This window comes from Procambarus clarkii, chromosome 32 (assembly GCF_040958095.1).
Source record: "Procambarus clarkii isolate CNS0578487 chromosome 32, FALCON_Pclarkii_2.0, whole genome shotgun sequence".
NCBI classification, from domain to species: Eukaryota; Metazoa; Arthropoda; class Malacostraca; order Decapoda; family Cambaridae; genus Procambarus; species Procambarus clarkii.
In genome coordinates this window covers 30,754,248-30,764,460 of record NC_091181.1, presented here as the reverse complement: position 1 = coordinate 30,764,460, position 10,213 = coordinate 30,754,248, and the positions used below count along the sequence as shown (strand labels likewise).

The window sequence follows — 10,213 nt, the reverse complement described above, 5'->3', positions numbered from 1 at the left end:
CACTGAGCGTAGTCCAGCGGCGTAGGCAAGTCCTTTTATACGGGCGTGACGTCATACTGGCGCGAATTCGGGTCTTTAGCTAACCGGCAGTATAACGACCATCATGGTTGTTTTGGTGGTGGCGTCTGGACAACCGGCGACACTGTTGGTGCGCGGCTCTCGTGGAAGGTGTGGTTAGACAATACGTTTTGGCACGTATTGTTATTGTTTCTTGATGATGTTGAAGCATACGGATATTGCGGTCGAAAGGAATGAATTGAATTTTTCTTTATTATGCACCCCATATCCATCCCGTGGGCGATGGTGTAAAGGATTACAGAGGCACATAATCGGTTCAGGAACTGAACCCTCTAGTTCGTTTAGCTAAGCAAATAACAATCTTTTGACGCTAGTTACACAATTATTTATGTTATATATACATGTACACACTCTTATACATACATGTACATATATATATACGTATACATATATCGACAGGGAACAGGCAGAATCTGCTGTTATGCAGGAGATAACCGTATCAATATACATACACACACCTCTCCTTTGTTCAGACTTTCACTTTACTGTTCTGGTATTTCATTTATGACCTTTTCTTTTTTAGCAGGGATATTCCTGCTCGGGCCCTAAGCCTCTGGCTGGCCTAGTAAGTGTTACTTGTTTCTGTTTTACTTGGGCGGAGTATGAGTATTTATGACTTGTATGGTCGCTTGAGTAAGATTATGCCCCATGTGTTTAACAACTTCTTCAGCTCTGTTGAATCTAAGTTGAAATGTTACACATGTAAGTCGCCTGCATAGAATAGTTTTACTATGTGCTTGTTATACATTATGTTACTTTAATATAAACAGTAGAGGAAGAACTAGTGGTGGCGTAAGTGAATGATGGATTACTTATTGATACATGTTTTGCCAATATAAGTCTACCTGCTGAAATATATATATGAATCAGAAAAAAAATCAATGACGCATATATTATTAAAGAGTGTATGAGAAATGTGTGTTGATGATGCGATAGATGTAGTTGTTGTTTAGTGAGGGCGACCTTGCCAGCGCCCCGCGTAACTTGACCCAAGGCAGCAACGACGGCCTGGCCACACCAGCTGGGGACGAGAACCCCCTACTCCACACCCGCCAGGGGGCAACGCGGCTGGGGACGAGAACCACCGCAGTTGACAACTACTCTTATACTCTAATCCAAATATTCTCCTATCAAACACTTTAACTTCTCACTAACGAGCATGTTACCAATATACACACTTTGCTAAACTCATATTCAGTGTACTAGAATATACATGTATAACGCAGGAAGAGGATGAATACGATGATGATAATTGATGAACAAGTCAAAAGGTGTTGTACCTGATCAAGTGATGGAAGAAGGAGCTCAGTGTACCTGTGGAGAGTGCGAGGGGAGGACGTTCGTCCCATGTGCTTGTGACTCCATTTTTTTTTTTTATAAACGTGGATTTCTTAGTAGTTTGAGGATTAATTACCTTGGTTAATACGGGTCCGGTACTAGGTAAGTGTTTACTTTATACTGACAATCAACTTTTGCTTTAAACGTTCTTGAAGTCATTTGAATTTGGGAATTTCAATGCTGTATTTCCAAAAGGTTTAAATGTATAGGGATGGTTGGCCAGGGGTCAGTACTGGTGGGGTCACTACTGTTGGTCAGTACTGGTCCTGGGGTCAGTACTGATCCAGTGGTGGTACTGTTGGGGTCAGTACTGGTCCAGTGGTGGTACTGTTGGGGTCAGTACTGGTCCAGTGGTGGTACTGTTGGGGTCAGTACTGGTCCAGTGGTGGTACTGTTGGGGTCAGTACTGGTCCAGTGGTGGTACTGTTGGGGTCAGTACTGGTCCAGTGGTGGTACTGTTGGGGTCAGTACTGGTCCAGTGGTGGTACTGTTGGGGTCAGTACTGGTCCAGTGGTGGTACTGGTGGATCATATATATATAATATATATAATATATTATATATATAATATATTATATATATAATATATATTGTGCAAGTGTAGGAACCCATAGCCTCGGAGAAGAAAATAAAGAGTACTCAGAGAAGACCTTGTGGATCCTCACTGAACACATACATTCTTCTCCTACCACCTCTATTCTTTTTTTTTTGTGTGTGTACATATATAACTCACTTTATTTCAAAATGTAATTACACAAAAAGGGTTACAACATTGGTTACATGCAGGGTACAAGGCTACTTGTCACAGGTTGCAGAGTTCCTCCAGCTCCTCAGATGGCGGGCAAGAACCATGTATGTAGTGAGCATTTCCTCTCTGGATCGCCACACTAAGGTGTGTGTGTGTGTGTGTAATATATATTATTATTTATAATATACAGTTGTGATCAGCACCACCACCTAGCCTGAGTGGTATTGGATGGTGACTGGTATATTGGAGGCTAGAGGACCTGTCCGGTATTCTCCTGAACAAATTTATAATTGATCATAGATTTTGTTCTCTCGTTTTTCTGTGTTTATATTCTTTGTCACGAGTACATTCTGTGTTATATGTCGTCGGGGATAACATTCGTGACTACGGCAAATATTTACATTCCGAACAAAACACACGTGCCATTGAAAGTGCACAAAGATTTAACCCAGACATCAAAAGTATGCGGTAATGTTATTGTGAGAGTTAGAGTTATGCTCCCCAGAGCTTCTAGAGTTACCCATCGCAGTGGAGGGTAGAAATAGCCTAAGCTAAGCTATCCTTTTGAGATGTATTTTGTGGTCTCGATAAACGTACTTGAACCCATCGCGGTTTGGAGATGATTAGTGTATAGGACCTTTCGTAGGTGTGAGCGGCCTTCGTGTGTGTGTGTGTGGGGGGGGGGGGGGAGCGATGATCGTTTTTGCGGTGTTCGTATCTGTGAAGAGGAGGAGGAGGGGGGGGGGGGGAAGCGTTATGATCAGCTGGTCTCAATTTGCGCCTAGGACAATAAATAGCCAGTTTATCCTCATAAAAAATTTCTCCTCGCCCCCTTTTCTTCCCCCCCCCCCCCTCCCTTTCTGCTATATAGTCGTAATGGCTTGGAGGCACCTCTTGGGTGGCTTAATCTTTATCAATCAATCTCATTCACGTGAGGAAGGGGAGATTGCCGCTGTATGATAAAAGGCCTGAACACTACATCAATACTCATGCGTTCTTTGGGCATATTGTTAATGCAGAGACTAATGATACACCAAGTAACAACATGGTGTCTCCTCCAGCTGTGTTCGGTGGGTTGGGGCCAGGAGTAGAGGCCCGGACCTGCGCCGCTGGCCCACAACAATTTCCTGGCTTTTGTTACTTGTGTAGTGTGATGACTTGACGGATGTGAGCTGCAACTTGGCCGCGATGCCAGGCGCTTACCAAGCATCTCTAAACCGTTATCATCATCATCATCATGTTAGACAAGTGAAACAATCATCGCGAATTATCTGAGAAATGAGTTGTGTGTTCGCATCATAATAACAGGATGAGACACTTTAATTTCTAATAACGAACAGTAAATATATGACTGGTGAGTTAAAATCTTGTCTGAGAGACAGAGATAGTTATGACCCATCGGCTGAGTTATTTCACACTGAAGCGGAATTACCGACGAGGGAGGCAATGTGATCACTACCTGGATGAGGTTCTGGGAGTACTACTTCTCTCTCAGGGTGGACTTGATGGTAGTACAGTGTACTGAGCCTCTAGTCACTGATGCACCAACACCAGCTGGTCCTCTCCAGTTGGGACCTAAATAATGTACATGAATGCCCGAACCTAACCTTACCGAACACCCACGAATAGAAAACGGGACAGTACGTCGATTTTGCGAGCCGCTATGAACAACCTCTCCAACCGAATAATACATTGTATTTTGACGTATAAATCTCTAACGTCAAAATATGATGTACTATAAATCATAACGGCTCCCTAAATTGACGGGCTATAATGTGTTATATTCGTGGGTCCTCGGTCAGGTTACGTACGGGTAAGTTGGGACATTTTTATGACGCAACAAAATTGATGCATAGAAGTGGGACAGATGGACAAGATCGGTCACTGTGCTATGGCGGTATGTCCACTCACCGGATGAGTGGCGCTGTGAGTTATAACCCCGCTCCTGTGCCAGGTAAGTCCACTACGGGCTCACCATAGCCCGTGCTACTTGCAACTTTTTGTTCCCAGTAGCTGAATCTATAACAGTGGCGCTGCCCAATAAACTCGTCCCTCGGGGCAAAATTTAAATCGGTTACCGTTTTCAAGGTGGAGGGTCTCGTAGTTTGAAGGACGTTAGTATAAGTATAGCCTCAAGCGGGTGTACCATACTCTACTCCTAATTATATTAGTGCGGTGACACATTAAACTATGTTAATATTCTTATTTCTTGAGCAAGAGTGGAAGCTTGTGGCAAGGCTGGGACCGTTACCAGTCAACGGGCGGTGGTGTGCCCCATACCCTTCCCGTGGAGCGGTGGTGTGCCCCATACCCTACCCGTGGGGCGGTGGTATGCCCCATACCTTTCCCGTGGGGCGGTGGTGTGCCCCATTGTATTTGACGTGGGGCTATCTGGAGCAGGAACCAAGTTTCAGTCCCGCTCCTGTGCCAGATAAGTCCATCACGGGCGCACCATAGCCCGTGCTACTTGGAACTTTTAATTATGAAGGGCGACCGGCCAGGCAGTAGGCGTGAGGAGCAGCTCGGTGTAGACAGCTTGGATCAGTGGCCGCCGTCCGGTGCCGAGGCCGGAACACCACCTCTTCACCCCCGGATGTGTGGCCATTTCCTCCTTGATGACACCACCACAGTCCTCGGGCTGGTCCTGGAGGAGGGCGCCTCCTGCACATCACTACACCCACAGTAGTCTCTCGTTCGCACTTGTTTCCCTCATTTATTATGCACCTCCAATATTCATCTTGTGGGCGGTAGTGAAGGCTATACCCATCCTGTGGGAGGGAGAGGGGGGGGGGGTAGTTATTATTATCTTTATTGACAAACGTTCATTAGAGTTTTGCGTAATCTGAGTGATTCAATTAGGTCTTGTTAGTTGAGGATAATGCTGGTATTCACTGTCACACAGGACAGAGGATCATACACAATCTTGAGGTTAGGGAAAGGGAGGTTATCTTGAGATGATTTCGGGGCTTTAGTGTCCCCGCGGCCCGGTCCTCGACCAGGCCTCCACCCCCAGGAAGCAGCCCGTGACAGCTGACTTAACTTCCAGGTACCTATTTACTGCTAGGTAACAGGGGCATTCAGGGTGAAAGAAACTTTGCCCATTTGTTTCTGCCTCGTGCGGGAATCGAACCCGCGCCACAGAATTACGAGTCCTGCGCGCTATCCACCAGGCTACGAGGCCCCCTATCACAAGACAATAGATCTAAATTGTAGGCTGAAGCACTATATATATATATTGTTATATAAGTGTGTGTTTTCTGTAAACTGTAGCATTGCAATAAAATCAAATAAAAAAAAAATAATAGGGGTGGTAGGAGAGGAAAAGATTAAAGTATTCAGTGAGAATCCACAAGGTCTTCTCTGAACACTTTATTTTCTTCTTCGAGGATGTGGGTCCCTTTAATTAAACCAGTGGTGGTACCCCTAAATAAATAAATAAATAAATAAATATATATATATATATAATATAATATATATATATATATATATATCGTACCTAGTAGCCAGAACTCACTTTTTGGCCTACTATGCATGGCCCGATTTGCCTAATAAGACAAGTTTTCCTGAATTAATATATTTTTTCTAATTTTTTTCTTATGAAATGATAAAGCTACCCATTTCATTATGTATGAGGTCAATTTTTTTTTATTGGAGTTAAAATTAACGTAGATATATGACCGAACCTAACCAACCCAACCTAACCTAACCTAACCTATCTTTATAGGTTAGGTTTGGTTAGGTAGCCTAAAAAGTTAGGTTAGGTTAGGTAGGTTAGGTAGTCGAAAAACAATTAATTCATGAAAACTTGGCTTATTAGGCAAATCGGGCCTTGCATAGTAGGCTGATAAGTGCGTTCTGGCTACTAGGTACGACATATATATATATATATATATATATATATATATATATATATATGTCGTACCTAGTAGCCAGAACGCACTTCTCAGCCTACAATTCAGGGCCCGATTTGCCTAATAAGCCAAGTTTTCCTGAATTAATATATTTTCTCAATTTTTTTTCTTATGAAATGATAAAGCTACCCATTTCATTATGTATGAGGTCAATTTTTTTTTATTGGAGTTAAAATTAACGTAGATATATGACCGAACCTAGCCATCCCTACCTAACCTAACCTAACCTATCTTTATGGGTTAGGTTAGGTTAGGTAGCCGAAAAAGCTAGGTTAGGTTAGGTTAGGTAGGTTAGGTAGTCGAAAAACAATTAATTGATGAAAACTTGGCTTATTAGGCAAATCGGGCCTTGCATACTAGGCTGAGAAGTGCGTTCTGGCTACTAGGTACGACATATATATATATAATATATATATATATATATATATATATATATATATATATATATATATATATATATATATATACATATATATATATATATATAATATATAATATATAATTATTATTATAATTATGATTCCAATCAACTGCATTAGACAATATACATGTTTCAATCTACGAATTTGTAAATCGAACTTTCTATTGTGCACTGCCACGCAAGGGGCAGGGATGGGTTCATAAGGGTTGCAGCTTAAAAATAATATATATATAAAATTATTCTTCGTTCTTTAACATGGACAAGCAAATTTAGGATAGATTGTTAGGGTGTCGTCCAGTACACCAGATTCAATGAAATGTTACACAGTTGGTGGTACAATAGGCCAGGAGGTCTAAAATCTTTTACGGTTTCACATTGAACAATGTAGTGTTCTAGCGAATGTCTAAAAGGTTTATCACAGTTTCTGGTAGTGGCTCAGCCTCACTAACCTGCCAGATGTGCCTATAGCCAAGGAGAATTCGCGCTATGACTACATCACATTGCCCGGTCCGGTTACTGTGCTTGACCATACAAATACCTAGGATTACAAAAGTTGCCACACTCCTATGATTAGCAGGGTTAATGGGTAATGTATTTATGGGGGAGATGTATTTTATAACGCCAATGGAAATTATTGAAGTCACAGGTGTCTGGTTGAAATCTGGAAACTATTTTTGAGGGAGGAAAATGATGCCGAAGGTGGAAGGAGAAATGTGGCCTTGATTGAAAATCGTAAACACTTGATCTTTGTTGCTTTTTGTTCTCATGTAACATATCTTAATTGTGACGTCACATCTCAGTCGTGGTATCAACTTTACTGTTAGTAAGTTACTGTTAGTAAGTATTTACAGTTAGTAAGTAAACCATCCTGGTAATCATTGGGACTCCATCTCAGTGAACTACAAAGAGAGAGGGGTAAAGGCTATCCAAACAGCAGCACTGGTAACGCGGGAAGCAACAACGGTTCCCGCCTTTGTAGCGCCAGCAGCGTTACTAAGGCCAGCACCAACATTAGCAGCCTCTTCTCTCAAGTTGCAGTAGGGTGATGGCGGCGGCGGCGTCCAACACAACGGCTTTCCTCCCCTATGACAACATGGCCGCCCTACCCTCAGGAAATGGTATCTTCCTGCTGCTTCACGCCCGCTACCCCTCCACCGCCACGCCCTACTATATTGCTACTATACCGAATGTTGTTGTTTTTAGATTCAGCTACTCGGAACAAAAGTTCCAAGTAGCACGTGAGCCCGTGCTACGGTGAGCCCGTAGTGGACTTACCTGGCACAGGAACGAGGCTGTGTATGTGTATACCGAAAGGTATAGGCACCGTTAGTAGTTCTGGTAGTAGCTCAGCCTCGCTAACCTGCCAGATGTGCCTATAGGCAAGGAGAATTCGCGCAATGACTACGTCACATTGCCCGGTCCGGTTACTCTACTGATCATAAAAAACCTAGGATTACAAAAGTTGTCACACTCCTAAGATTGTGACTAATACCTACTATACCGAATGATATAGTAGGTATACCATGGTATACCTACCTAAATGGTATATACCTACTACTACTACCTACCATACCAAATGAACCTTATTTCAACTCCTAATTACCTAGTAGTAAATAGATACCCGAGATTTAGGCAACTATTATGGGTCGCATCTTGAGGTACGTTAGTCGTTGGCCTAGGCCCAAGACTCCTGGAACCTAAGCCTTAGACCTAGAAGGGCGTCTATAATATATATATATATATATATATATATATATATATATATATATATATATATATATATATATATATATAATATATATATATATATATATATATATATATATATATATATATAATATTGTTTATAATGTGTAAATATTAATTTGTATTCCTATGGCATGCAACCTTCAACATAGCTTTATTATAAGAAGAAACAGCTGCAAATTGCAGTTCAGTATTAAAGAACAATAATTAAGAAAATCTCTAAAAAGCCTACCAAATTATAGCAGAAATTCAACCTTTGTGTGTGTGATATGTTTTAGTATACTTGGTATATCTCTTGACACTGAGGACTTTGAGGGGATGTGGAGGAAATAATGTTGCAAGTAGGGCATTATGAGTAGTGTTGGTGTGTGTAGTGTTGTGGGAGGTGTTGCAAGTAGGGCGTTATGAGTAGTGTTGGTGTGTGTAGTGTTGTGGGAGGTGTTGCAAGTAGGGCGTTACGAGTAGTGTTGGTGTGTGTGTGTAGTGTTGTGGGAGGTGTTGCAAGTAGGGCGTTATGAGTAGTGTTGGTGTGTGTGTGTAGTGTTCTGGGAGGTGTTGCAAGTAGGGCGTTATGAGTAGTGTTGGTGTGTGTGTGTAGTGTTGTGGGAGGTGTTGCAAGTAGGGCGTTATGAGTAGTGTTGGTGTGTGTGTGTAGTGTTCTGGGAGGTGGAGAGACGTGTTTAATTTATTGGCCAAGATATTCGTGACTTGGCCAATAGGAAGCTGGCTCACGATCCCTCACTTCCAGAGATCTCATTTGATGCGCACTGCCGGGGAGATCAATTGTTTTGGTCACGCTACTGGCAGCCTCCTGCCTTCCCTTCCATCCTTCCGTTCGTTCCGTTCGTTCGTTCCGTTCGTTCCGTTCCGTTCTTTCCGTTCCGTTCTTTCCGTTCTTTCCGTTCCTTCCTTCCTTCCTTCCTTCCTTCCTTCCTTCCTTCCTTCCTTCCTTCCTTCCTTCCTTCCTTCCTTCCTTCCTTCCTTCCTTCCTTCCTTCCTTCCTTCCTTCCTTCCTTCCTTCCTTCCTTCCTTCCTTCCTTCCTTTCCTGTCTCTGATTCTTCAAGCTTCTCGTTTTCTCTTGTGTCTACTCTGTTTCCCTTCACTTCCTGGTCTTATTCTTCTTTTATTGTTCAGCCTTGTCTCTCCTCCTGTTCTTCTGAAGTTTCCTTTCACCTTCCCGAGGCCTCTTTCCCTCCGCGTGCTGCTGCTGCTCCTCCTCCACATGTAATCCAACTACACTCACAAAACGTATCATTACTAACGATGCCTGTCTTGCCTCTTTCATCTGAGCGGGAGATGGTGTGTCGATATCTGTGAGCGGTAATGATGCAGTGTGGCTGGGTGTGAGGTCATTGTATCCACACCCTGCCACACCACCACCCTGCCTCGCCTCCACCCTGCCTCGCCTCCACCCTGCCTCGCCTCCACCCTGCCTCGCCTCCACCCTGCCTCGCCTCCACCCTGCCTCGCCTCCACCCTGCCACACCTTAACTGTTAGCTAAATTATTTGCGCATTTTCATCATCATCCCGCTTATCAGGGCCTATTACGCCTGCGGCAACTGTCGTGTGGTGGTCCTCAGCCCGTGATGCCATCAGCAACTGTGGCGCGTGATGCTCCCAGTCACTCAGTCTCACCTTCCGAGACGGCAGCCTCACCCTGGTGCCCTCACCTTGCGCCCTCAGCCACACCTAGCAACGTGAGGTGACCCCGGGTGTGTCAGGGTCGGGGTGGTCGGGTGGAGTGACTCGTCTCCCACTGCCAACCCGTCCTCGCCACTAAATACATTTATATTTATGCGTCGGGAACGCGAGCCTGCAAGTGTAATGCCCTTTACAGGCAAAACCACCTTGGGAAATGTGTATTTATATGTATATAGGCGTGGGTGATGTATTCAGGTCCTGGTAGATGGGTGGGGTTGTGGACGGCACAAACATGTAAATTGTGAGCTTCTTGCATGGTGAGAACGGGTT

The 10,213-nt window shown here is 43.5% G+C and overlaps 1 protein-coding gene across 1 annotated transcript in view; it reads left to right on the top strand.

Moving 5' to 3' along the window:
- The first annotated feature begins 1,393 nt into the window (after positions 1–1,393).
- Positions 1,394–10,213, top strand: part of LOC123759342 (streptococcal hemagglutinin) — a 186,932-nt gene continuing 178,112 nt past the window's right edge. Inside the window, exon 1 of the mRNA XM_069335103.1 lies at positions 1,394–1,518. The gene's annotated coding sequence lies outside the window, so the exon portion shown is untranslated. The remainder of the gene's footprint in view (positions 1,519–10,213) is intronic.